The sequence below is a fragment of the Manacus candei genome, unplaced genomic scaffold (assembly GCF_025592945.1).
Source record: "Manacus candei isolate 608988 ecotype Guabito, Panama unplaced genomic scaffold, ASM2559294v1 h1tg000115l, whole genome shotgun sequence".
Classification (NCBI taxonomy): Eukaryota; Metazoa; Chordata; class Aves; order Passeriformes; family Pipridae; genus Manacus; species Manacus candei.
Window position 1 is genome coordinate 861827 of NW_026138163.1, and position 25880 is coordinate 887706.

At 46.9% G+C, this 25880-nt stretch overlaps 1 protein-coding gene and 1 pseudogene across 1 annotated transcript in view; one reads left to right on the forward strand and one right to left on the reverse strand.

The window, feature by feature from the left end:
* The window catches only part of LOC127461896 (zinc finger protein 493-like), a 431778-nt pseudogene that overhangs the window by 27367 nt on the left and 378531 nt on the right, over positions 1-25880 (forward strand).
* LOC127461897 (zinc finger protein 271-like) overlaps positions 1-25880 on the reverse strand; it is a 406813-nt gene that overhangs the window by 9398 nt on the left and 371535 nt on the right. The gene's annotated exons all lie outside the window — the stretch shown is intronic.

The following is a 25880-nucleotide window of genomic DNA, read 5'->3' on the forward strand; positions in this document are numbered from 1 at the left end:
TCATTGACAGGAATCAATTAGAATCCAAAATCAATCAAATATGATGTGCACTATCACTCATCGAATTTGAATATCACAAAATAAATTGTAAGCATGTGAAAGAACCTAGAAATAAATTTTGAAAAGGTACAAAAATAAAAATCTGTAAACTTTGAGAAGATAATAGTGCATCTGAGCATGTTTCATGCCTGCTGGGGTAAGTTAATGGTGAATCCCACCTTCCCTTCCCAGCACAGGCTGAGATATATTCTTTTTGGAACATGAAAATACCCAGTGACTGAAGGCAGAGGACACACCAGTCAATGATCCAGCATTATTTTATGAACAGCCTGTTACACACCCAATATCAAACATGCTGCCAGGATATTACAAAATGCACAAGGATGTGACACTCTGAAAAACTGCACATTGTAAGTGAGCCACTGCACTTCAGGGAGAAAGAAAGGAGAGAATTCCTGAATCTCTACCAAAAGCATGAATACATGTGGCCACTTACCCAAAGAGCTGTTCTTGTTGCTGAGGACTCCTCTCTGAACACCTTCACCTGTAATTCTGTCAAGGTAATAAATCCTTCCACTCATCACAGCACACTCAAAAGCACCCTGCTATTTAATGTCAATGGAAAAATGGCCCAAAGTGTCTAAAACATTTCCTTTTGCTCCTGTAAAAGTGCTGGCATTTTACTTCCTTCCTGATAAGCCAGTGCCAATGGACCTGATTGTTCTTTTCTTATTCAAAGCATATCAGTAGTTCCAAAGCACTCTCCATCTTATCAGGGGTCTGAACAGCACAGTTACTGAAAACAGTTTGTCCTGGTCCTCTCTCCTTCTGCCAGGCTATCAGATAAACCCAACTAACTCTGTATTTACACACAATCAAACATAATCTGTGTCTTCAACACACTGTAGCCTGTTTCTGGCATGTTACAGGTTTGCTGCTTGACATTAGTTGTACCCAAAACAGCAGCAGTGAATTAGCTTAGAACAAAAATATAGTCACTCCATAGCACAGAACACAAAAGGGACACAGGATAGGAAAAAAAAGAGAAACCTTTTGTGAAGTAAGAATGATCACTCTCATCTCAGCAGTTCACAGGTATTTATCTGGTGCTACTTGAAAAAGAGCCTGGAAGCAGCAGGATTCAAATGCATTCAAAACAGACCTGACACAGGCCTCAAGAGTAGAAAAATAACTTCTTTTTTTGTTTATTTTATTCTCCTGTCCTCTAGGAACTGTCTCTGATTTGCAAGGGGTAAGAAAGTGAAAGAAAGGAAAATGCCTTTACAGTTTTTGTCTGTGACGAGACTGATTTTCATGATCCAACCTTCATTTGGCACTAAAAGACCCCCACAAAAACAAACCAAAAAAACACTCTCCCCCAGACAAGCCTCTCAGCAACTCTCCTTTTCATTGTATCTCAGATACAGAATTTTCAGTGCTGACTACTGAGGAATAACACAAGATCAACTCCTTCAGAAGGGCCAGGGCTTTGAAGATTTTGCTTCCTGCCCAGCCCTAGGGAATAGGCACAGCATCTCCCTTCCTTCTTCTCAGGATGACAGGATATCCTGGGAGGAGGACAGTGTTGGAAGAGTTAAACATTAACCTGGCTGTGCCCTGGGCACTCTCAGCTGGCTAAATGAAAAGTTCTGGAATGCAGGGAGAAATCCTGAGTTGCAGCTCTTTGATTAAGTACAGCCTTCTTTAGAAGCTGAAGCTCCAGCCCCTGAGTGGAGGATCCTTCCCACCACTTCTCCCACTGACAGTCCGCCTGAGCAATAAAATATTAACTCAAACATAAAAGGACAGTGGCATTCATCCTCCACAAAGACAGGACCAAATCCTGTAGCCAATTTGATGGCAGAAAAAAATCTCTACATCTCCAGGACTTTAAACTGTTTCATGTCTGTAAGGGGGGTACTTTTGAATTAGATGATCAATGGAGCATAGATGCGTGAGAACGCAATCATATTAGGATGTGAAACCAGCCAGAGTATGGTACAATGTAACTTCATGGCACAAGCGAATTGTAAGGTCCATTGTGCTTTTTAGCAAGTCAGCCTGATATCCCCTATTATCAGAGCTGAGTTCTTCCTTGGTTTTGCTACATATTGCAAGATAGATACATCTACCCTTGAAACACAGTGGGAGAGGTCATACATAGGGGTGAGAAAGATGATGATGGGAGGAAGATGATGTGGGCAGGGGTCGCTGGCCCCTTGCCCTACAGCAGGGCATGCACAGACTGTTGCCATTAGGTAATGATTTAGGTGGTGTTTGGCTGCCACTCAGGCATCACCTTATACTGGGTACTGGCCCTACGTGGTGTAATGTAGAGCTGATAAAATGGGGTGTCAGGACTGCTGGGGTGAGCGATCCTCATCCTGCCATGGAGACTGTGTTGTTCCATGGGGACGCCCGCTAAGCACGGGCACCCACCAGCTGCTGCAGATCCTGGCAGCCCTGGCCTGTCTGTGTGGGTAAGCACAGTTTATTGACAGGAAGCAACTGAGAGAACAAACTTTTTAATATCCTTTTAGTGTTTCTTTAATTCCCCTTTTATGTTTACAGTATTTTTCCTTTAGTTTCCCTTTTTACTAACCAATATCGTGTTATCCATAATATTGTGTTAAGATCCTTTTTTGGTATCCCTTTTCACTAGTTAATACTGTATTAAATGCTGTTCGTAGTATTTGTTTTAATGCCACCCGATAAGGTAGTTATTTTGTATCCTTTTTAGTTTTTAATTCCTCTTGCTAAGTTTATTACTATTATTATTATTCTCACTGTAATAAAAGATATTTTGTGCATTTGAATATTTCTGGCACTTGTCTTTATTCTGGACATGTATCCAAACAAACTGTTACACACACACAGCTTCTACTGAGAAGCTTCTGTCCTGTCAGGGCAGTCAAACTGAACAAACGTGTTTTCTTGCTGCTGAACTTTACAAATGAAAAAAAACAAGTTACTGTTCTATGCCCAAGGTTCTGGATCCTGCCCCATGTATAACTTTAGCAGCTCTCCAGATGGAAGGGGATACCACTGCATTGGTGTTACTAGGAGTGACTTTGTGCATCCCCAGACATGGAGCTGTAGCTCACTAGACAGTGAGCAGCTTACCTGTTTTTCCCCGTGCCCAGTTTCCTAAAACTGAGGAAAGAAAAGCAAGTATTTGTTTAGACAGCACCACAAACCAGAGGCTGGATGGATAAAAAGGTAATTTAATAAGCCTTGCTCTCAGGAGATGCTTAGTAGACAGAAACACTCCTTTAGAGGAGCAGCTAATTCACAGAAGCATCAAAGAACTTCAATCAGACATTCACTCCACAGGGACAAGGCAAGGTTTTCCTTCTCTTCATCTGAGGTGAGGTTAAGCTCTTTAACATGAACAGTGCTGCTCCTCCAAACCTGCTTCAGAGCTTCCAAGTATGACAAAGGAAAGCGCAGCCCGTGAGTCTGCTGGGGAAGAAGAAACAGAAAAAAAATCCTTCAGCTGAGAGCAGTGTCCTTATTGCACAGCAGTGTGTGAGGCTGTGGGGAGGGAGCAGCAGGAATGTGTTCCCTTCCCACATGGCACTGGGGTCACTGAGAGCATTCTCCAGAAGACTCGGTTTTATCCAGGCCTGTTTTATCTTCGTAGGGAAAATGCTGAACTCTATTCCATGTTCCAGCACGCTTTTTGTGGTGGGGATGTTTACAGCACGTGGCTTTCTCCTGTGGTTTACACATGGAAGAATTAAATAGCCTTAAACTTACACTCTTGCCTAGCCCTACCCATTATTTTTGGAAGCTCACAGAAGTTTATTTCTAGCTGCCACACGCAGTCTTTGGATATAGTTTGACACAAGCACAGAAGAGCTCCATTCCCAGGCCTGGAGTCTTCAAGGGCAAGAAGGAATATTCTGGGATCTGCACATGTTGTTCAGGTGCCAGTGTACAACCTCAGCTCTGGAGGACCAGTGAGATTTACTTCCAAAGAAAAATAAGTGCCAGGCCAAAAGCCTTGCTGTAATTACCGAGACAAGGACAGACTGTGCCCTGTTTTGCCATTCCAGTGTTTCGGATCACAGAGCTAAGACACAGCATCTCACTGCCAAAAAAGCAGAAATAAAGGTTCCAAAGCTCAAAGCCATGCTTAGGAAGGATTTATGACCCAGCAAAAGCACACTGTACCTGCGAGCAGGAACAGAGACAACCTGAAAAGTACATTTCAGAACAAGGTAGGTCTTTACTCACAGTGCTGACCCACCCTACCCTAAAATGAACACCCCTGCAGTGTGTTCCATTGGATACAGAATCTAACATGGGTTTAGCATGGCAGTGATCCCTAGGGAATATCTGCTGGCCTATCCAGTAGCCTCAGTAGAGGATGTGCTAAGGACACACCAGTAAGAGCTGGTTTTAGTTGCTCCAGTAGCTTTGCTCACTGGGCCATAAGGCATGCACCAGAAATCCTGTTAACATCTCGAGTGTTTAATTAAGCATGAGATCACATTGCTCAGTTCCACTGTTGAACTGCCTCTGTGGTGCAGCCTCAGCTCCTCTGGGCACTGCAGGGCTGGGCAGAAAGGCTCTGGGTGCTGAGGATCACGGCAGAACCCAGGCCCTGCTGCCATTCTGGGCAAGCTCGTCTCATGCAGCAAAACCCCCCATGGAAAGATAAGTTTTGGGGTGTCTGCAGGAACAAACCTGGGCCGTGCCATCCTCACTGCCAGTGTCATCTGTCCCCATCATGGGAGTGTCTCTCCTGTTCCTTAAGGAATGATACACATAAACCATCTCCCTGCGGATTTCATCCTAAAAGACAGCAGGGAGGAAACAGGTACATGTGATCCACAGCCTCAGACTCATCTCACTGCACTTGCCAATGCTCCTTAATTCTGGAGTCACTCTTACAACAAAGCATGCAAGTCACCCTCCCAAATGAATTGTCCAACAGCCACCTCTGACAGCAATAAGGGACTCTCCAAAACACCTCTGAAAATTTATTTACAATCATCTGCTGCCTTAAAACTGCCCCTGCTAGAGTCCCAGGAGTGATGCTGTACAGAAAACAGGCCATTTAAGGGAAAGTATTAATGAACAGGTGTGCATCAACACATTTCCAGTCTGATACTGATCTGTTTCTTAAAAATCACATGCCCATCATCAGTCCTTGGTCAGAGCTGTGCAAAGCAATTCAGAGCTCTCTGGGCAGGTTGCACATGGAATTTGTGGACACAGGTCTTCCATGTGTCCTGTCATCCTGGGTTGATCTGTGTGACATCAGAAGGCAAGGTGGCCCAAAAATTGGGGGAAAAAGTCTCCAAAACCTACACAGTCTCAATATGGACACAAGCAAGATGGAGGAAAAAATCAGAAAGTTATGGTGTGTTTTTCTTGGGAAACATTCAATTCCTCCAAACAAACCCCAAACTGTACAAGATAATCTTTGCTGTGTGTCCCGTCCCCCTCTTTTTTTTAAAGTGAGATAAAAAGCACTTCTACAATTTCATACTAAAAAACCTTCATGGATAAGAAGCAGTATAAACACAGTATAATGCAAGATGCATGGATCAATGTTGTGGAACAACTTAGTAGTGCCCCTGGCACCTGCTTGGATACAGAGATAACCCAGAAGTGAAGACTAAATGCAGCCACAGCAGCAGCTGCAACCAGCAGAATTCCCTCTCCTGAGAAAACCTATTTTTATAAATTATTCCTGTTCTTAAATACAAAAAATAGAAAAAAACCCTAGTATCAAGACCTGTAGAGGCCATTTAGCTGCTGTAATGATCTACCCCATCAAACCTGAGACAAAAGCCATGTACCTCCCATACAGAATCATAGGCTGAATTTAGTTTTGAAGCCCCCCCTCCAGAAGGTTGGAATGTGCCATATCACTCAACAAACAACCCCATAGTATCCTAACAAACCCTAATGGGATGCAGGATCCAGCTCAGTGTAACTGCATGACCCTTACAGACCTTTTGCACAGGAGAGCAACAACTCACATGCCTCACATGCACTCCCCAGCCCACCCCAAATGTACAGGGGTGGCTTCACTGTACCCACAGCATTCTCTTGATCTGGTTCCACGGAGATGAGAGTGTGATCTCTGAACTGCAGTCTGATTTTGCTGTCTATTTTTGGCACTTTCCCACCTAAGAAAAATGAATCCTCCTCAGAAAGGAAGAAAACCAGACAAACGGTTAAACTGAGCCCCCCTGTGCTCTCCCCACTCTCTCAAGGCTGGACTGTTTGTTAAGCTCTGTTTCAACACCCACATGTCCTCAAACTTGTTGTGGAGGGGGCAAGGAGAAAGAGATTTTTTAATTCTCTCCCCTTTCCTGTCTGCAAATAACTATGATAAATAGCAAGCTAGAGCCCAGGGAAAACTGCTACCAGTTAAATGCTCTCGGGATACAGTTTATCACAGCTGCCAGTTCCAGACTAGGATAATCTTTATTCCACTCCAAGGGAGTGTCATCTCTCCCACTAGACACGGGGAGCAAACACACACGTGGGGCCTCACGGCACATGAAGCTGCTGCTGGGCTGTGATCTGGCAGAGTTCAGGCACACGGTGTGACTCTTGGGGTCGGTGCTGTGCCGGGAAAAGGCTTGGACTCGACGCTCCTCGTGGGTCCCTCCCACCTCAGCCTGTTCTGTGACAGTGCGATGAGTTCCCTCTCTTCCAACACTTTTGTTCTTTTTAGGGCTCCTCGCTGCCCGGGGCCCGGAGCCCGCCTCCCGCGCGCCTGCTTCCCTGCCCGTTTTGGCGGCCGCAGCCGGGCGCTGAGTGCCCGCTCCCCGGGCGGGCCCGGCCGCTGCTCCAGGAGTGGGGGGGCAGCGCCGGCGCCTCGAGGATTCCCGGGATTCCCTGGCCGGTTTCCAGGCAACGCTCCCCGCGCGCTCCTCGCTCCAGGGCCGAAGGTGCGCAGCCAATGGGAGGCGGCGGAGTGGGCGGGGCGAGGCGGGGCTTGGGCGGGGCGGGGGCGGGGCCGAGAGGGGCGGTTGGTGGGGTTTGGGTGGGAGCGGGCGGGGCGGGGCCGGGAGCGGGAGCGCTGCCGCTGAGCGGCCCCCGGGCAGAGACCCCGGGCAGCGGCCCCGAGACCCCCGGCGAGTGGTCCCCGGTGCGCGGCCCCGGGGGAGGGACCCCCCCGTGCGCGGCCCCCGGCGAGTGGCCGCTGGTGAGCGACCTCCGGGCAGAGACCCCTGGGGAGAGACCCCCGGCGAGTGGTCCCCGGTGCGCGGCCCCGGGGGAGGGACCCCCCGTGTGCGGCCCCCGGCGAGTGGCCGCTGGTGAGCGACCCCCGGTGAGCGACGCCCAGTAAGTGACACCCGGTGAGCGACCCGCGGGGGAGAAGCCCCGGTAAGTGACCCCTGGGGAGGGACCCCCGGTGAATGACCCGCGGTGAACAACCCCTGGCAAGTGACCCCCGGGGAGGGACCCCCGGTGCGCGGCTCCCGGGGGTGTCGGGCCGGGGCTGGGCGCGTTCCTTCCCCGTGCAGAGCCGAGCGGGGCCGTGGCGGGAGCGGGGCCGGAGCGGAGCCGGCCGGGGGGGCAGAGGGGAGCCCTGAGCCGCCTTCTGCCGAGGGGGCTGCTGGAAAGGAGCCCGCGCTGGGAGGAGCGGGGGACGTGGCCCGAGGCTGAGGCAGGGGAGCTTCAGGTCAGCTCCTGGAGAAAGGTTTCTCGCTGTGTTTTTCGGGGGGGCTCGGGCACTGCCATGGGTTGCCCAGGCGGAGCCAGCACCCCGGCAGGTGTTTCAGAGGCGCCTGCATCTGGCCATGGCTGACACGCTTTAGTGGTTTGGGGGTTGCTGGGGCAGTGCTGGGCTGACAGATGGACTTGATGGAATCATGGAACGTGCTGAGTTGGGAGGGTCCCACCGGCACCGTGGAGTCCAGCTCCTGAGTTTTAGGCACCACTAAAGGAACTGAATCTGGATCGAGCTGTTTGGCTCCAAAAACTCTTCTGCCCCTAGTCTACACTGCCAAGTGAAACAAAACAGAGCGTGCAAAATAGAGGCCTGTGTTCCCCCCAAAGGGAAGGCAGGCAGTTACAAACCGGGAGAATAAAGTAAAGCTCAGAGCTTACATTCATGGTCCCCACAGTTGTATGACACATCAAACCAGTCCTCTGTTCATTACCCGTGTAGAACTCTCATCAGGAACCCCAAACTTTCTTGTGTGTATTTGTATAGATATGTATAGATATGTATAGGTAGATAGATATGCATACATAGATATGTATAGGTCTATATTTGTGTGTATCTCAGTAAGATTCTGTATCTTTGGATGTGATATTGGCATGCTGTTGTTGTGTGGCAACAAGTGGACTTAAAAGGTTGCAACACTTTAGGAGATCACCTTTCTGCTTATGGGTCCTATTTTTTAAAGAAGGTAACAAGAAAAGAACTCTTTAGCCAAATATAACTTAAGACATTAATCAGAGCAAATGTATTGACTTTTATTTCCAATTGTACAACAAGTCATTCAACTATTTGCATACTCCAAAGCTGGGTTGGAAACTTCTCCCTCAGAAATAAGAAAAACTGTTTTCCAAGGCTGTTACTGACAGCCATGGCAGAGTTTCCAATAACAACTCCCCATTCTTGAAATGCAAAGCCTGAAAACTGAAACAAGCGTTAACCTGGAATTCTTGTTGCCAGCACTGATCTGGACAGAAGTTAGAGAGTGGAGCAAAGCTAGCACCACAAACCACCTTGGGCTCTGCATTCGTTGGTCATGGCAACAAAGTTTTGCTTTTCAACCCATCTACTAAGGAAACCTTGCCAGAACTGTGAGCTTAGAACACTACTTTTCTTAAGAAGTTAGGAGGCCTTAATCCAGTGTACACAGATGAGACCCTGAAATAGGAGAGAGGCCAGTTGCTGATGATCAGTGCAGATGAGGAATCAGCTCTGCTGAGTAGACTTCAAGCTTTGTGATTTTTACAAGTGGACTATTTCAAATCTGTTGTAGAAGAAACAGTCTTTTCTGTTTGATCAGCTTTCCACTTTCAGAAAACTGGAGTTTATCCCTAAAACTCAGCCTGTAGTTTCAAAAGATAAAAATCCTTCGAGGAAACCTTTCAGCCTCAGTAGCCAATTGCAATGTGCCCAGGGAAGTTCAGCAACAGCACCATTCATTAAATGAACTGTTCTGGACCAGCCATCCCAGAGAGATTGAGCTCCAGTGCCAAACCCCATAGAGTGCCAAGTGCCATAAGAGCTGATTTTTGGCTTCACTGAGATTCTCTCTGGTTTCACTGGGTGTAGCTGGCACATCTGGAGCAAAGGGTGTGGGCAAAAGTACATCCTTAAAAGGGTCCAGTACAAATAATGTCACAAGATTATCAATTTCTCTAATTGAGGAAGGCAATTAGATACAGAACTGAATTTTTCTACCTCCTCTTTCCACACTGCTGCTGAATTCCTTCAACATGCCCTGTGAGCAGTCCCAGAGCTCTGTGCTTCACACCATAAGGGACTTGCTTAACAGGGAACAAACACCTCAGAGACAAAAGGTGCCACCACAGAAAGGTCTTGGTGCCCAAGAAGTGCCCAGGCTGCCCCAACAACTGCGCCTCAAAACTAAAGCTTCCAGACTTTTTTTTCCAGGTGGAAAGAGCTCCCGATTCCCTTTTTTCAGCCCTGCTCTGCAATGGCCGGTCCCACCTTTTAAAAAATTGAATCCAAATGAAGATTCCTGCCAGACAAAAGGTGCCATCACAGAAAGGTCTTCCTGCCCAAGAAGTGCCCAGGCTGCCCCAAAAACTGCACCTCAAAACAAAAGCTTCCAGACTTGTTTTCCTTAGACAAAGAGCTGCTGTTCCCTTTTTTCAACCCTGCTCTGCAATGGCCGGTCCCACCTCCTGAAAAATTGAATCCAGACGAAGATTCTTCCCAGAAAAATGGTGCCACCACAGAAAACTCCTCCTCCCCCAGAAGTACCCAGGCTGCCCCAACTACACCTGAAGCCAAAGGATCAAGACTTTTTTTCCTGGTGGAAAGAGCTGGTGTTCCGTTTTTTCAGCCCTGCACTAAAATGGCTGGTCCTACCTCCTGGAAAATTTAATGTAAAAGAACATTCCTGCCAGACAAAAGGTGCCACTACAAAAAACTCTTCCTGTCCATGAAGTGCCAAGGCTGCTCCAACAACTGCACCTCAAAACAAAAGCTTCTAGACTTTTTTTCCTGGTAGAAAGAGCTGCTGTTGCCTTTTTTCAGCCCTGCGCTCCAATGGCCCGTCCGACCTCCTGGAAAATTCAATGTAAATGAAGATTCCTGCCAGACAAAAGGTGCCACCACAGAAAGGTCTTCCTGCCCAAGAAGTGCCCAGACTGCCCCAACAACTGCACCTCAAATCCACAGCTTCCAGCCTTTTTTTCCTGATTTAAAGAGCTGCTGTTCCCTTTTTTCAGGCCTGCGCTGCAATGGCCGGTCCCACCTCCTGAAAAATGGAATCCAACTGAAGATTCCTGCCAGACAAAAGGTACCACCACAGAAAACTCTTTGTTCCCCAAGAAGTGCCCAGGCTGCCCCACCGACTACACTTCAAAGCCAAATGATCCAGACTTTTTTCCCCTGTGGAAAGAGCTGCTGTTCCATTTTTTCAGCCCTGCAATGCAATGGCTTGTCCCACCTCCTGAAAAATTTACTCCAAATTAAGATTTGCGCCAGACAAAATGTACCACCACAGAAAACTCTTGCTGCCCAAGAGGTGCCCAGGCTGCCCAACAACTGCACCTGAAGCCAAAGCTTTCAGACTTTTTTCCTGGAGGAAAGAGCTGCTGTTCCCTTTATTCAGGTCTGCGCTGCAATGGCCGGTCCCACCTCCTGGAAAACATAATGTAAATGAACATTCGTGCCAGACAAAAGGTGCCACCCCAGAAAGCTCTTTGATGCCCAAGAAGTCTTCAGGCTACCCAAACAACTGCACCTCAAAGCCAAAGGTTCTAGACTTTTTTTCCTGGTGGAAAGAGCTGCTGTTCCCTTTTTTCAGGCCTGCGCTGCAATGGCTGGTCCCACCTTTTAAAAATATCTATGCAAATGAAGATTCCTGCCTGACAAAAGGTGCCACCACAGGAAGCTCTTTACTGCCCAAGAAGTGCTCAGGCTGCCCCACAAACTGCACCTCAAAGCCAAAGGATCCAGACTTTTTTTCCTGGTGGGAAAGAGCTGCTCTTCCCTTTTTTCAGGCCTGCGCTGAAAGGGCTTGTCCCACCTTTTAAAAAACTGAATACAACTGAAGATTCCTGCCAGACAAAAGGTGCCACCACAGAAAGCTATTTGATGCCCAAGAACTCCCCAGCCTGCCCAACAACTGCACCTCGAAGCCAAAGCTTCCAGACTTTTTTTCCTGGTAGAAAGAGCTGCTGTTCCCTTTTTTCAGCCCAGCGCTGCAATGACCGGTCCCACCTCCTGGAAAATTTACTCCAGCTGAAGATTCCTGCAAGACACAAGGTGCCACCACAGAAAACTCTTGCTGCCCAAGAAGTGCCCAGGCTGCCCAACAACTGCACCTGAAGCCAAAGCTTCCAGACTTTTTTCCTGGAGGAAAGAGCTGCTGTTCCCTTTTTTCAGGTCTGCGCTGCAATGGCCGGTCCTTCCTCCTGGAAAATTGAATCCAAATGAAGATTCCTGCCAGACAAAAGGTGCCACCACAGAAAGGTCTTCCTGCCCAAGAAGTGCCCAGGCTGCCCCAACATCTGCACCAGAAACCAAAGCTTCCAGACTTTTTTTCCTGGTAGAAAGAGCTGCTGTTCCCTTTTTTCAGCCCAGCGCTGCAATGGCTGGTCCCAACTCCTGAAAAATTGAATCCAAATGAAGATTCCTGCCAGACAAAAGGTGCCACCACAGAAAGCTATTTGATGCCCAAGAACTCCCCAGCCTGCCCAACAACTGCACCTCAAAGCCAAAGCTTCCAGACTTTTTTCCCTGTGGAAAGAGCTGCTGTTCCCTTTTTTCAGCCCTGCTCTGCAATGGCCGGTCCCACCTTTTGAAAAATTGAATCCAACTGAAGATTCCTGCCAGACAAAAGGTGCCACCACAGAAAGTCCCTCCTGCCCAAGAAGTGTCCAGGCTGCCCAACAACTGCACCTGAAGCCAAAGGATCCAGACTTTTTTTCCTGGAGGAAAGAGCTGCTGTTCCCTTTTTTCTGCCCTGCGCTGCAATGGCCGATCCCACCTTTTAAAAATATCTATCCAAATGAAGATTCCTGCCAGACAAAAGGTGCCACCACAGAAAGGTCTTCCTGCCCAAGAAGTGCCCAGGCTGCCCCAACATCTGCACCAGAAACCAAAGCATCCAGACTTTTTTTCCTGGTGGAAAGAGCTGCTGTTCCCTTTTTTCAGACCTGCGCTGCAATGGCTGGTCCCACCTTTTAAAAATATCTATCCAAATGAAGATTCCTGCCAGACAAAAGGTGCCACCAAAGAAAGCTATTTGATGCCCAAGAACTCCCCAGGCTGCCCCATAAACTGCACCTCAAAGCCAAAGGATCCAGACTTTTTTTCCTGGTGGGAAAGAGCTGCTGTTCCCTTTTTTCAGGCCTGCGCTGAAAGGGCTTGTCCCACCTTTTAAAAAACTGAATCCAACTGAAGATTCCTGCCAGACAAAAGGTGCCACCACAGAAAACTCTTGCTGCCCAAGAAGTGCCCAGGCTGCCCAACAACTGCACCAGAAGCCAAAGCTTCCAGACTTTTTTCCCTGTGGAAAGAGCTGCTGTTCCCTTTTTTCAGCCCTGCTCTGCAATGGCCGGTCCCACCTTTTGAAAAATTGAATCCAACTGAAGATTCCTGCCAGACAAAAGGTGCCACCACAGAAAGTCCTTCCTGCCCAAGAAGTGTCCAGGCTGCCCAACAACTGCACCTAAAGCCAAAGGATCCAGACTTTTTTTCCTGGAGGAAAGAGCTGCTGTTCCCTTTTTTCAGGTCTGCGCTGCAATGGCCGGTCCCACCTCCTGGAAAACATAATGTAAATGAACATTCGTGCCAGACAAAAGGTGCCACCCCAGAAAGCTCTTTGATGCCCAAGAAGTCTTCAGACTACCCAAACAACTGCACCTCAAAACCAAAGGTTCTAGCCTTTTTTTCCTGGTGGAAAGAGCTGCTGTTCCCTTTTTTCTGCCCTGCGCTGCAATGGCCGGTCCCACCTTTTAAAAATATCTATCCAAATGAAGATTCCTGCCAGACAAAAGGTGCCACCACAGAAAGGTCTTCCTGCCCAAGAAGTGCCCAGGCTGCCCCAACATGTGCACCAGAAACCACAGCTTCCAGACTTTTTTTCCTGGTGGAAAGAGCTGCTGTTCACTTTTTTCAGGCCTGCGCTGCAATGGCTGGTCCCACCTTTTAAAAATAGCTATCCAAATGAAGATTCCTGCCTGACAAAAGGTGCCACCGCAGGAAGCTCTTTACTGCCCAAGAAGTGCTCAGGCTGCCCCACAAACTGCACCTCAAAGCCAAAGGATCCAGACTTTTCTTCCTGGTGGGAAAGAGCTGCTCTTCCCTTTTTTCAGGCCTGCGCTGAAAGGGCATGTCCCACCATTTAAAAAACTGAATCCAACTGAAGATTCCTGCCAGACAAAAGGTGCCACCACAGAAAACTCTTGCTGCCCAAGAAGTGCCCAGGCTGCCCAACAACTGCACCAGAAGCCAAAGCTTCCAGACTTTTTTTCCTGGTAGAAAGAGCTGCTGTTCCCTTTTTTCAAACCTGCGCTGCAATGGCTGGTCACACCTTTTAAAAATATCTATCCAAATGAAGATTCCTGCCAGACAAAAGGTGCCACCACAGAAAGCTATTTGATGCCCAAGAACTCCCCAGGCTGCCCCATAAACTGCACCTCAAAGCCAAAGGATCCAGACTTTTTTTCCTGGTGGGAAAGAGCTGCTGTTCCCTTTTTTCAGCCCAGCGCTGCAATGGCTGGTCCCAACTCCTGAAAAATTGAATCCAAATGAAGATTCCTGCCAGACAAAAGGTGCCACCACAGAAAGGTCTTCCTGCCCAAGAAGAGCCCAGGCTGTCCAACAACTGCACCTGAAGCCAAAGCTTCCAGACTTTTTTCCTGGAGGAAAGAGCTGCTGTTCCCTTTTTTCAAACCTGCGCTGCAATGGCTGGTCCCACCTTTTAAAAATATCTATCCAAATGAAGATTCCTGCCAGACAAAAGGTGCCACCAGAGAAAGCTATTTGATGCCCAAGAACTCCCCAGGCTGCCCCATAAACTGCACCTCAAAGCCAAAGGATCCAGACTTTTTTTCCTGGTGGGAAAGAGCTGCTGTTCCCTTTTTTCAGGCCTGCGCTGAAAGGGCTTGTCCCACCTTTTAAAAAACTGAATCCAACTGAAGATTCCTGCCAGACAAAAGGTGCCACCACAGAAAACTCTTGCTGCCCAAGAAGTGCCCAGGCTGCCCAACAACTGCAGCAGAAGCCAAAGCTTCCAGACTTTTTTCCCTGTGGAAAGAGCTGCTGTTCCCTTTTTTCAGCCCTGCTCTGCAATGGCCGGTCCCACCTTTTGAAAAATTGAATCCAAGTGAAAATTCCTGCCAGACAAAAGGTGCCACCACAGAAAGGTCTTCCTGCCCAAGAAGTGCTCAGGCTGCCCCAACATCTGCACCAGAAACCAAAGCTTCCAGACTTTTTCCTGGTGGAAAGAGCTGCTCTTCCCTTTTTTCAGGCCTGCGCTGAAAGGGCTTGTCCCACGTTTTAAAAAACTGAATCCAACTGAAGATTCCTGCCAGACAAAAGGTGCCACCACAGAAAGTCCTTCCTGCCCAAGAAGTGCCCAGGCTGCCCAACAACTGCACCTGAAGCCAAAGCTTCCAGACTTTTTTTCCTGGTGGAAAGAGCTGCTCTTCCCTTTTTTCAGCCCTGCTCTGTAATGACCGGTCCCACCTTTTGAAAAATTGAATCCAACTGAAGATTCTTGCCAGACAAAAGGTGCCACCACAGAAAGTCCTTCCTGCCCAAGAAGTGCCCAGGCTGCCCAACAACTGCACCTGAAGCCAAAGGATCCAGACTTTTTTTCCTGGAGGAAAGAGCTGCTGTTCCCTTTTTTCTGCCCTGCGCTGCCATGGCCGATCCCACCTCCTGGAAAACATAATGTAAATGAACATTCGTGCCAGACAAAAGGTGCCACCACAGAAAGCTCTTTGATGCCCAAGAAGTCTTCAGGCTACCCAAACAACTGCACGTCAAAGCCAAAGGTTCTAGACTTTTTTTCCTGGTGGAAAGAGCTGCTGTTCCCTTTTTTCTGCCCTGCGCTGCAATGGCCGGTCCCACCTTTTAAAAATATCTATCCAAATGAAGATTCCTGCCTGACAAAAGGTGCCACCACAGAAAGGTCTTCCTGCCCCAGAAGTGCCCAGGCTGCCCCAACATCTGCACCAGAAACCAAAGCTTCCAGACTTTTTTTCCTGGTGGAAAGAGCTGCTGTTCCCTTTTTTCAAACCTGCGCTGCAATGGCTGGTCCCACCTTTTAAAAATATCTATCCAAATGAAGATTCCTGCCTGACAAAAGGTGCCACCACAGGAAGCTCTTTACTGCCCAAGAAGTGCTCAGGCTGCCCCACAAACTGCACCTCAAAGCCAAAGGATCCAGACTTTTTTTCCTGGTGGAAAGAGCTGCTGTTCCCTTTTTCCAGGCCTGCGCTGAAAGGGCTTGTCCCACCTTTTAAAAAACTGAATCAAACTGAAGATTCTTGCCAGACAAAAGGTGCCACCACAGAAAGCTATTTGATGCCCAAGAACTCCCCAGCCTGCCCAACAACTGCACCTCGAAGCCAAAGCTTCCAGACTTTTTTTCCTGGTAGAAAGAGCTGCTGTTCCCTTTTTTCAGCCCAGCGCTGCAATGACCGGTCCCACCTCCTGGAAAATTTCCTCCAGCTGAAGATTCCTGCAAGACACAAGGTGCCACCACAGAAAACTCTTGCTGCCCAAGAAGTGTCCAGGCTACCCAACAACTGCACCTGAAGCCAAAGGATCCAGACTTTTTTTCCTGGAGGAAAGAGCTGCTGTTCCCTTTTTTCAGGTCTGCGCTGCAATGGCCGGTCCCACCTCCTGGAAAACATAATGTAAATGAACATTCGTGCCAGACAAAAGGTGCCACCCCAGAAAGCTCTTTGATGCCCAAGAAGTCTTCAGGCTACCCAAACAACTGCACCTCAAAGCCAAAGGTTCTAGCCTTTTTTTCCTGGTGGAAAGAGCTGCTGTTCCCTTTTTTCTGCCCTGCGCTGCAATGGCCGGTCCCACCTTTTAAAAATATCTATCCAAATGAAGATTCCTGCCAGACAAAAGGTGCCACCACAGAAAGGTCTTCCTGCCCCAGAAGTGCCCAGGCTGCCCCAACATCTGCACCAGAAACCAAAGCTTCCAGACTTTTTTCCTGGTGGAAAGAGCTGCTGTTCCTTTTTTTCAAACCTGCGCTGCAATGGCTGGTCCCACCTTTTAAAAATATCTATCCAAATGAAGATTCCTGCCTGACAAAAGGTGCCACCAGAGAAAGCTATTTGATGCCCAAGAACTCCCCAGGCTGCCCCATAAACTGCACCTGAAGCCAAAGGATCCAGACTTTTTTTCCTGGTGGGAAAGAGCTGCTCTTCCCTTTTTTCAGGCCTGCGCTGAAAGGGCTTGTCCCACCTTTTAAAAAACTGAATCCAACTGAAGATTCCTGCCACACAAAAGGTGCCACCACAGAAAGCTATTTGATGCCCAAGAATTCCCCAGGCTGCCCCACAAACTGCACCTGAAGCCAAAGGATCCAGACTTTTTTTCCTGGTGGGAAGAGCTGCTCTTCCCTTTTTTCAGCCCAGCGCTGCAATGACCGGTCCCACCTCCTGGAAAATTTACTCCAGCTGAAGATTCCTGCAAGACACAAGGTGCCACCACAGAAAACTCTTGCTGCCCAAGAAGTGCCCAGGCTGCCCAACAACTGCACCTGAAGCCAAAGCTTCCAGACTTTTTTCCTGGAGGAAAGAGCTGCTGTTCCCTTTTTTCAGGTCTGCGCTGCAATGGCCGGTCCCACCTCCTGGAAAACATAATGTAAATGAACATTCGTGCCAGACAAAAGGTGCCACCCCAGAAAGCTCTTTGATGCCCAAGAAGTCTTCAGGCTACCCAAACAACTGCACCTCAAAGCCAAAGGTTCTAGACTTTTTTTCCTGGTGGAAAGAGCTGCTGTTCCCTTTTTTCTGCCCTGCTGCAATGGCCGGTCCTTCCTCCTGGAAAATTGAATCCAACTGAAGATTCCTGCCAGACAAAAGGTGCCACCACAGAAAGCTATTTGATGCCCAAGAACTCCCCAGGCTGCCCCCCCAACTGCACCTCAAAGCCAAAGCTTCCAGACTTTTTTTCCTGGTAGAAAGAGCTGCTGTTCCCTTTTTTCAGCCCAGCGCTGCAATGGCCGGTCCCAACTCCTGAAAAACTGAATCCAAATGAAGATTCCTGCCAGACAAAAGGTGCCACCACAGAAAGGTCTTCCTGCCCAAGAAGTGTCCAGGCTGCTGAACAACTGCACCAGAAGCCAAAGCTTCCAGACTTTTTTCCCAGTGGATAGAGCTGCTGTTCCCTTTTTTCAGCCCTGCTCTGCAATGGCCTGTCCCACCTCCCGAAAACTTTACTCCAAGTGAAGATTCCTGCCAGACAAAAGGTGCAACCGCAGAAAACTCTCCCTTCCCAAGAAGTGCCCAGGCTGCCCCACAAACTGCACCTGAAGCCAAAGGATCCAGCCTTTTTTTCCTGGTGGAAAGAGCTGCTATTCCCTTTTTTCAGGCCTGCACTGCAATGGCTGGTCCCACCTCTTGGAAAATTGAATCCAACTGAAGATTCCTGCCAGACAAAAGGTGCCACTGCAAAAAACCCTTCCTGCCCAAGAAGTACCCAGGCTGCCCAACAACTAGATCTGAAGCCAAAGGATCCAGACTTTTTTTCCTGGTGGAAAGAGCTGCTGTTCCCTTTTTTCAGGTCTGCGCTGCAATGGCTGGTCCCAATTCCTGAAAAATTGAATCCAAATGAAGATTCCTGCCAGACAAAAGGTGCCACCACAGAAAGGTCTTCCTGCCCAAGAAGTGCCCAGGCTGCCCCAACATCTGCACCAGAAACCAAAGCTTCCAGACTTTTTTTCCTGGTGGAAAGAGCTGCTGTTCCCTTTTTTCTGCCCTGCGCTGCAATGGCTGGTCCCACCTTTTAAAAATATCTATCCTAATGAAGATTCCTGCCAGACAAAAGGTGCCACCACAGAAAGCTATTTGATGCCCAAGAACTCCCCAGGCTGCCCCACAAACTGCACCTCAAAGCCAAAGGATCCAGACTTTTTTTCCTGGTGGAAAGAGCTGTTCTTCCCTTTTTTCAGGCCTGCGCTGAAAGGGCTTGTCCCACCTTTTAAAAAACTGAATCCAACTGAAGATTCCTGCCAGACAAAAGGTGCCACCACAGAAAGCTATTTGATGCCCAAGAACTCCCCAGGCTGCCCCATAAACTGCACCTCAAAGCCAAAGGATCCAGACTTTTTTTCCTGGTGGGAAAGAGCTGCTGTTCCCTTTTTTCAGGTCTGCGCTGCAATGGCCGGTCCCACCTTTTGAAAAATTGAATCCAACTGAAGATTCCTGCCAGACAAAAGGTACCACCACAGAAAATCTTGCTGCCCAAGAAGTGCCCAGACTGCCCAACAACTGCACCAGAAACCAAAGCTTCCAGACTCTTTTCCCTGTGGAAAGAGCTGCTGTTCCCTTTTTTCAGCCCTGCTCTGCAATGGCCGGTCCCACCTTTTGAAAAATTGAATCCAGCTGAAGATTCCTGCCAGACAAAAGGTGCCACCACAGAAAGTCCTTCCTGCCCAAGAAGTGTCCAGGCTGCCCAAACACTGCACCTGAAGCCAAAGGATCCAGACTTTTTTTCCTGGAGGAAAGAGCTGCTGTTCCCTTTTTTCAGGTCTGCGCTGCAATGGCCGGTCCCACCTCCTGGAAAACATAATGTAAATGAACATTCGTGCCAGACAAAAGGTGCCACCACAGAAAGCTCTTTGATGCCCAAGAAGTCTTCAGACTACCCAAACAACTGCACCTCAAAGCCAAAGGTTCTAGACTTTTTTTCCTGGTGGAAAGAGCTGCTGTTCCCTTTTTTCAGCCCTGCTGCAATGGCCTGTCCTTCCTCCTGGAAAATTGAATCCAAATGAAGATTCCTGCCAGACAAATGGTGCCACCACAGAAAGGTCTTCCTGCCCAAGAAGTGCCCAGGCTGCCCCAACATCTGCACCAGAAACCAAAGCTTCCAGACTTTTTTTCCTGGTGGAAAGAGCTGCTGTTCCCTTTTTTCAAACCTGCACTGCAATGGCTGGTCCCACCTTTTAAAAATATCTATCCAAATGAAGATTCCTGCCAGACAAAAGGTACCACCACAGAAAGCTATTTGATGCCCAAGAACTCCCCAGGCTGCCCCCCCAACTGCACCTCAAAGCCAAAGCTTCCAGACTTTTTTTTCTGGTAGAAAGAGCTGCTGTTCCCTTTTTTCAGCCCAGCGCTGCAATGGCTGGTCCCAACTCCTGAAAAATTGAATCCAAATGAAGATTCCTGCCAGACAAAAGGTGCCACCACAGAAAGGTCTTCCTGTCCAAGAAGTGTCCAGGCTGCCGAACAACTGCACCAGAAGCCAAAGCTTCCAGACTTTTTTCCCTGTGGAAAGAGCTGCTGTTCTCTTTTTTCAGGCCTGCTCTGCAATACCTGGTCCCACCTCTTGGAAAATTAGATAGAAATGAACATTCCTGCCAGACAAATGTGCCACCGCAGAAAGCTCTTTGATGCCCAAGAAGTGCCCAGGCTGCCCGTACAACTGCACCTCAAAGCAGAAGTTTTCAGACTTTTTATCCCGGTGGAAAGAGCTGCTGTTCCCTTTTTTCAGCCCTGTGCTGCAATGCCCGGTCCCACCTTTTAAAAAATTCAATCCAAATGAAGATTCCTGACAGAGAAAAGGTACCACCACAGAAAGCTCTTTGCTGCCCAAGAAGTTCCCAGGCTGCCCCACAAACTGTACCTCAAAGCCAAAGCTTCCAGACTTTTTTCCTGATGGAAAGAGCTGCTGTTCCCTTTTTTTAGCCTTGCGCTGCAATGGCCTTCCCACCTCCTGGAAAATTCAATGTAAATGAAGATTCCTGCCAGAGAAATGGTGCCACCACAGAAAGGTCTTCCTGCCCAAGAAGTGCCCAGTCTGCCCCACAAACTGCACCTGAAGCCAAAGGTTCCAGACTTTTTTTCTTGGTGGAAAGAGCTGCTGTTCCCTTTTTTCAGCCCTGCTCTGCAATGGCCGGTCCCACCTCCTGAAAAGTTGAATCCAGGTAAAGATTCCTACCACAGAAATGGTGCCACCACAGAAAGGTCTTTTCCTGCCCAAGAAGTACCCAGGCTGCCCCAACAACTGCACCTGAAGGGAAAGGATCCAAACTTTTTTTCCTGGTGGAAAGAGCTGCTGTTCCCTTTTTTTAGCTCTGGTCTGCAATGGTCGGTCCCACTTCCTGAAAAATTGAATCCAACTGAAGATTCCTGCCAGACAAAAGGTGCCACCACAGAAAGTTTGAGTTCCAACTATCTGATACAGTTCTGATCCTCCGGTCTGTTCAGGTAGTCTCTCCAGGGTCCAGGAAAGAAAGTTTACTTTCTTTAAATTTTGTCCTTGGGGTATCTGAAAGAAAGTATACAAGCTAGATCTTACGACATCTCCATCAGGGTTCATCTGTTGGCTGTACTCTTTTAATCCTCATCTGCAAATCTTCGGGGCTTGATGTTACTTTCCACTCAGAGTCCTTTACTGGTCCTTTCCCCCTTGACGCCTGGGTCCACCCTCGCTCAGCTGTTCACACGGCAGTATCTGTGGTGAGAAGAACAACAAAAGGCCCCTCCCATCGTGGAGTTAAAGAGGTCTCTTTCCATGTTTTAATTAACACCTTGTCACCTGGCCGGAATTTGTGAATGGATATATCTAGTGATGGTCTTTGAGTTACAAGTCCCTTTTTCCTTAATCTGTAAATATGGTCCCTGTTTTTCCATTTAACAACTGCAGAGATCTTAATAGAGCATATAACTCACACACTTGGGCTGACCATGTATTACTCAAGGATCCAGATTCCCTAACTTGAAAGGTAATTTCATCCACTATGGCATAACCAGATCTTCTCTTCCCATCCACAACTCTAGATGAACCATTGATATAAAGGTTTTCACCTGTATCTAACTCTTCTTCTTCAAGATATTCTCTAATTTTAGTTTGGAAGCTTATGACCTGTGTGCAATCATGTACTACACTCCCTTGGGGTTCACCATGCAGAAACTGAGATGGGTTTTGCAAGTGTGTTACTTCCAGTTCTAATTTGGAAGTATTAAGCAGAATACTTTCATACTTTAATAACCAGCTATCAGTTAACCATTTTTCTGCCCTCTGTTTCAATACTCCTCGGATATCGTGTGGAGTATACACCTTCAGTTCTCCTCCAAAGGTTACTTTAATTGCCTCTTCCACTGATAGTGCAGTAGCTACTATCGCTTGTAAACAGGTGGGCCAACCTCTGCTAACTGGATCTAGAATTTTAGAATAGTACCCCACAGTTTTTTTATGCTCAGCCCATTTCTGCGTTAAGACCCCGTAAGCTGTTCCATTTTCAACATTTACAAACAAATAGAAAGGTTTTCTAATGTCTGGAAGACTAAGGACAGGGGCATTTATCAGATCTTCTTTTAATCTTTCTAGCCTGCTCTCGTCCTCGTCGCTCCACTTCACCAGTCCTTCTTTAACTAGCTTCTCATACAAGAATTTTACTTTATTATTGTAGTTCTCTATCCACTGTCTGCAGTATCCTAAGAGACCTAGAATTTGCCTAATTTGTCTTTTATTCTTGGGTATAGACAAGGGCAGTATTCCTTTCACTTTATCAGGATCCAGTCTTTTACTTCCCTTACTTAACCAATGCCCTAGATATTTTACTTTCTCTTCTATAAATTGTAGTTTGGACTTGGACACTTTCAGGCCCTTTTCACCCAGGAAATTCAGGAGTCTGATACTCTCATCTCTCACAGTTTCAGCATCTTTTCCAGCTTTTAGCAGATCATCAACATACTGTACTAAAACTGTTCCTTCACAAGGTTTGAAGGACTCTAATAGCTGTTCCAGGGCTTGCCCAAACAAGTTTGGAGACTCTGTAAACCCTTGGGGTAAAACTGTCCACCTCAGTTGTTGTTTTCTATGAGTGTCTGGGTCTTCCCACTCGAAGGTGAAGTAATTTCTACTCTCCACCTTAAGGGGACAGGTCCAAAAAGCGTCTTTCAGGTCTGTCACACTGTACCATTGATGTTCTGGGGAAATTTGGTTTAGTAAGGTGTAAGGGTTAGCGACTACTGGGAACCTTGTCACTGTTTGTTTATTGACCTCCCTCAGATCTTGTACCAGTCGGTAGGTCCCATCAGGCTTTTTCACAGGTAGGATGGGTGTGTTATGGGGAGACATGCAAGGTTCTAGCAATCCCTGTGCCAACAGTCTCTCTACAGTAGGCTTAAGGCCGATTCTTCCTTCATGAGGGTTTGGGTATTGTTTTACTCTAATAGGTTTGTCTGGATCCTTCACAGATATTTCAAAGGGCTCAATATTCAATTTTCCTATGGTCTCAGGGGTATACCACACTTCTGGACTGATCCTTTTTTCATCCTCAACCACAAGGGCATAGATTTTCACCTTCAACTTTTGCTTTGATACAAAATCTTTGGTGACTGAAACCCTAACATGATGCACATGGCAGTCTTTTAGATCAAAACAAATCAGTGCACACCCTCAAAATGCAGTAATAGCACTCACAAATGGAAACACAAATGCCCTCTCCAGATCTGTTTCAAAGCATTTTAGCAAGTAAATAGAGCAACAGAAGCAAATTCCAAAGTATACAGGTTCAATAGACATGTTTGTGTCTGTTAACAGCAGAGAGATTCCAGTGTTATGTATTTACCTTATGTGAAGACTGGGCCTGCTGCCTACAAACATGGTATAAATACAGTTAAGTTTAGGAATCGGAACCACCACAGCAAAACTACAGCTCAGACCACTGTATAAAAGCAGGTATAAAAAGCTTAATTACCAGTACCATTATGCTGCCTATATTGTTCAATGGGAACTCTGTCATCAAGATGTAGATTGGCTTGTGAGCACTGGATTAAAGAGCTCTGAAATGTAGAGTAAAATACAAGTACTCTGTAGAAACATCAGGGACAAAAAAAAAATCTGTTTTTAACACATTTTAAAATGAGAGGTACTAATGCACGGTACTGTATTAGAACATCTTTAAGTAACAATTTGATAAACATAGATTTGGGGATCAAATCAGAACCTCAATATGATGTCTTTATGTATAGTTCTCTGTATGACTATATGAACTCAGAATACAGGTCCTACAAACTGATTTACATGTGCACATGAGCAAAACATGAAAATACAAATATATTGTTTGTGCTGAGTATCTCTCCAAGTGTCTATTTATAGATTTGGCTCTTTTTCAATATTTTTTATTCCAAAATGCTTTCAAATCTTTGCATGTGTGTGTTCTCTCATATAAAAATCACCCATAAGGAATCCCTATACATGTGTCATTTGATGGGGTCACTTTTCTGTGTTAAGGTCCCTGGAATAAACCCTCCTTAAAATATGACAGCTGATCCATTTGGAAACTCACCAAAGGACAGGTGAGCTTCATTTCTACTTTCCTTCATTATCTCCTAAGATTTGATATTCAGGGGCTGAAACTTGATGGTCCTTCCTTCTGTCCTGATCTGTCTCCTCTAAGCCCTCCTTTTCCTGTTCATGTGGCTTCCACTACCTTGTTAGCTTGTCATCCCCCCCCCTTTACACCCCCAAATAACACATTTTTCCTCTCCCCCTGTGAGCCATCACTACTTTTCTATCAACCCTATTCCATCCAAGCCAGCAACTCTCTTCCCTGCCAGTGCTGCTGCTTGGAGAGCCAGAAATCCTGGACTGTCCTTTGCATGTTGATAAACAAAGCAGTGGCTTCTTCCCTGGGGACTGAAAGTGTCACCTCCCCCATACTGGGGCCTGGAATTCCAACCACATTCCTGACCTTGGTTTCACAGTTACCCATCAGTTTGGGGAAAGGGAAAAGAAAAAAGGTGAAGAGATTACAGCAGCAAGTAACCTGGGGCTAAGTGCACCTTCATTTTCTCAAGCTGTTCTGTAGAAATAAATAAAAACAGTACTATGGGGGGGGGGAAAAAAGCTCAAGCCAGGTATCAGTTTACTGAATTTGATCAGGGAATGCAGAAGAAGAACATGCCTGCAAACACACATCTGCACTAACTTCTCAAACTGTACAGTGCAAAATCTGACCACAAGGAGTCTGTACAAAACAGTGGGAATGGAATCAGAGAGGGGAAGGAAAACATCCTCAGCAGTGCCTGTCCCAGTCAAGGGGCATTACTGAGCAGCACCTACATTTCCATGGCTCTCTGGGCAGGGAATTTTTCCTGTGTGCCAAACAGCACATCTTGAAGCTTCTTCCCACTGAAATACTAGAGACATTTCAGGGCATCTGAACAGCCACATTCTTAAAGCACAACTACCTCAAGGCAAGGGAAGAAGTGAGATCCAGTGGCACTTGGCAGAAGCTGCCCAGTGCATTGTGTCAAATGGGTATTTACCCAAAGGAGCAACAAGCTCAAGCCATCAGGGAAAGAGCCAGATGATGAAAGGGTGTTAGCTGCTGAGAATTTCTTTGGGAAGAAGTAGACTGTTACCTTGAGATAGAAATTTGCAATATACCATGGAACCTTATTCAAAGTCCAGCTGCAAAATACCTTCTTGCTAAGAGTGTGAAATAAATCCTAAAGTGTCATCAAATATGTGATTTCTCTTTATTCCCAATCACTAATTAAAGAAACATAACTCAGAAGTGATCTCACTCTGTGCTCCAGTGACATTAACATTAGAACAATACTGTCACTGTGTCCTGGTCTCTTGTGCTCCTCACTGGAAGGCACTTGGTGCACCCCTGGATATCCTGCTAATAAGGTAAAAAAACTAACCCTTCTAAAGTTCCAGATTTTCCTCACCTGTTTGGACACAGTTGGACAAACTGGACCAAGTTGTTACTTGAAAGCCACCTGTTGGATTTAGCAATAATTACTCCTTGTTTTGATCTGAGGGAAAAAGGCTCACACAACACAGTCTCTGAATGCTCCTTTGAACTTACCCACAGTGTGTTCACAAACACACAGAGCAAGGCTTTTAGCTTTTGCTGCTACCCTCAGTTCCAGCATACAAAGAAATGTCTCTGTGAAATGACAGCAATTGCCTTACCATGTTACTGAACTACATTCAGTTTATCTGGTCTCAAACAATTACTCCATATTTTCTCCTTGTTTTATTTTCAAAGGCATGGGTATGGGTATTTAGGTGACTGCCTTCACTGGTACAAGATAGAAACCATTCACATGGCTATAAATGAATATTATTCTCTTGACAAAACACCTTTTCCAAAGCCCCTGACAAAAAGAAAGGGAAAAAAACCCAAAAAGAAAAAGGGAGCCACAGGCACATTGCCTGTCACCCACCAAAAAAGGTCTCCTCCCTAAAGATAATTCAGGCACACCCTTCAATATGGATCTCTCACTATCACCCCAATCTCCTTTTTAGTGGAAGTTTCTTTAGGGAAGCTGAAGTGCATCACTGTCTCAGACAGCCAAGGATAAGATGAGTGAGGAAATTCAGTTCCTCTTTTTAATTAATACAGGATTATTTCCCTTTCATTTGGTGAAGCTAATAATGTGACTGGTGGAATGTCAGTAACAATTAAATCATAAACTAGTGCAGCACCAAAGGGAAAACTTACTTTAGTTATGGAGTATTCCCAGCA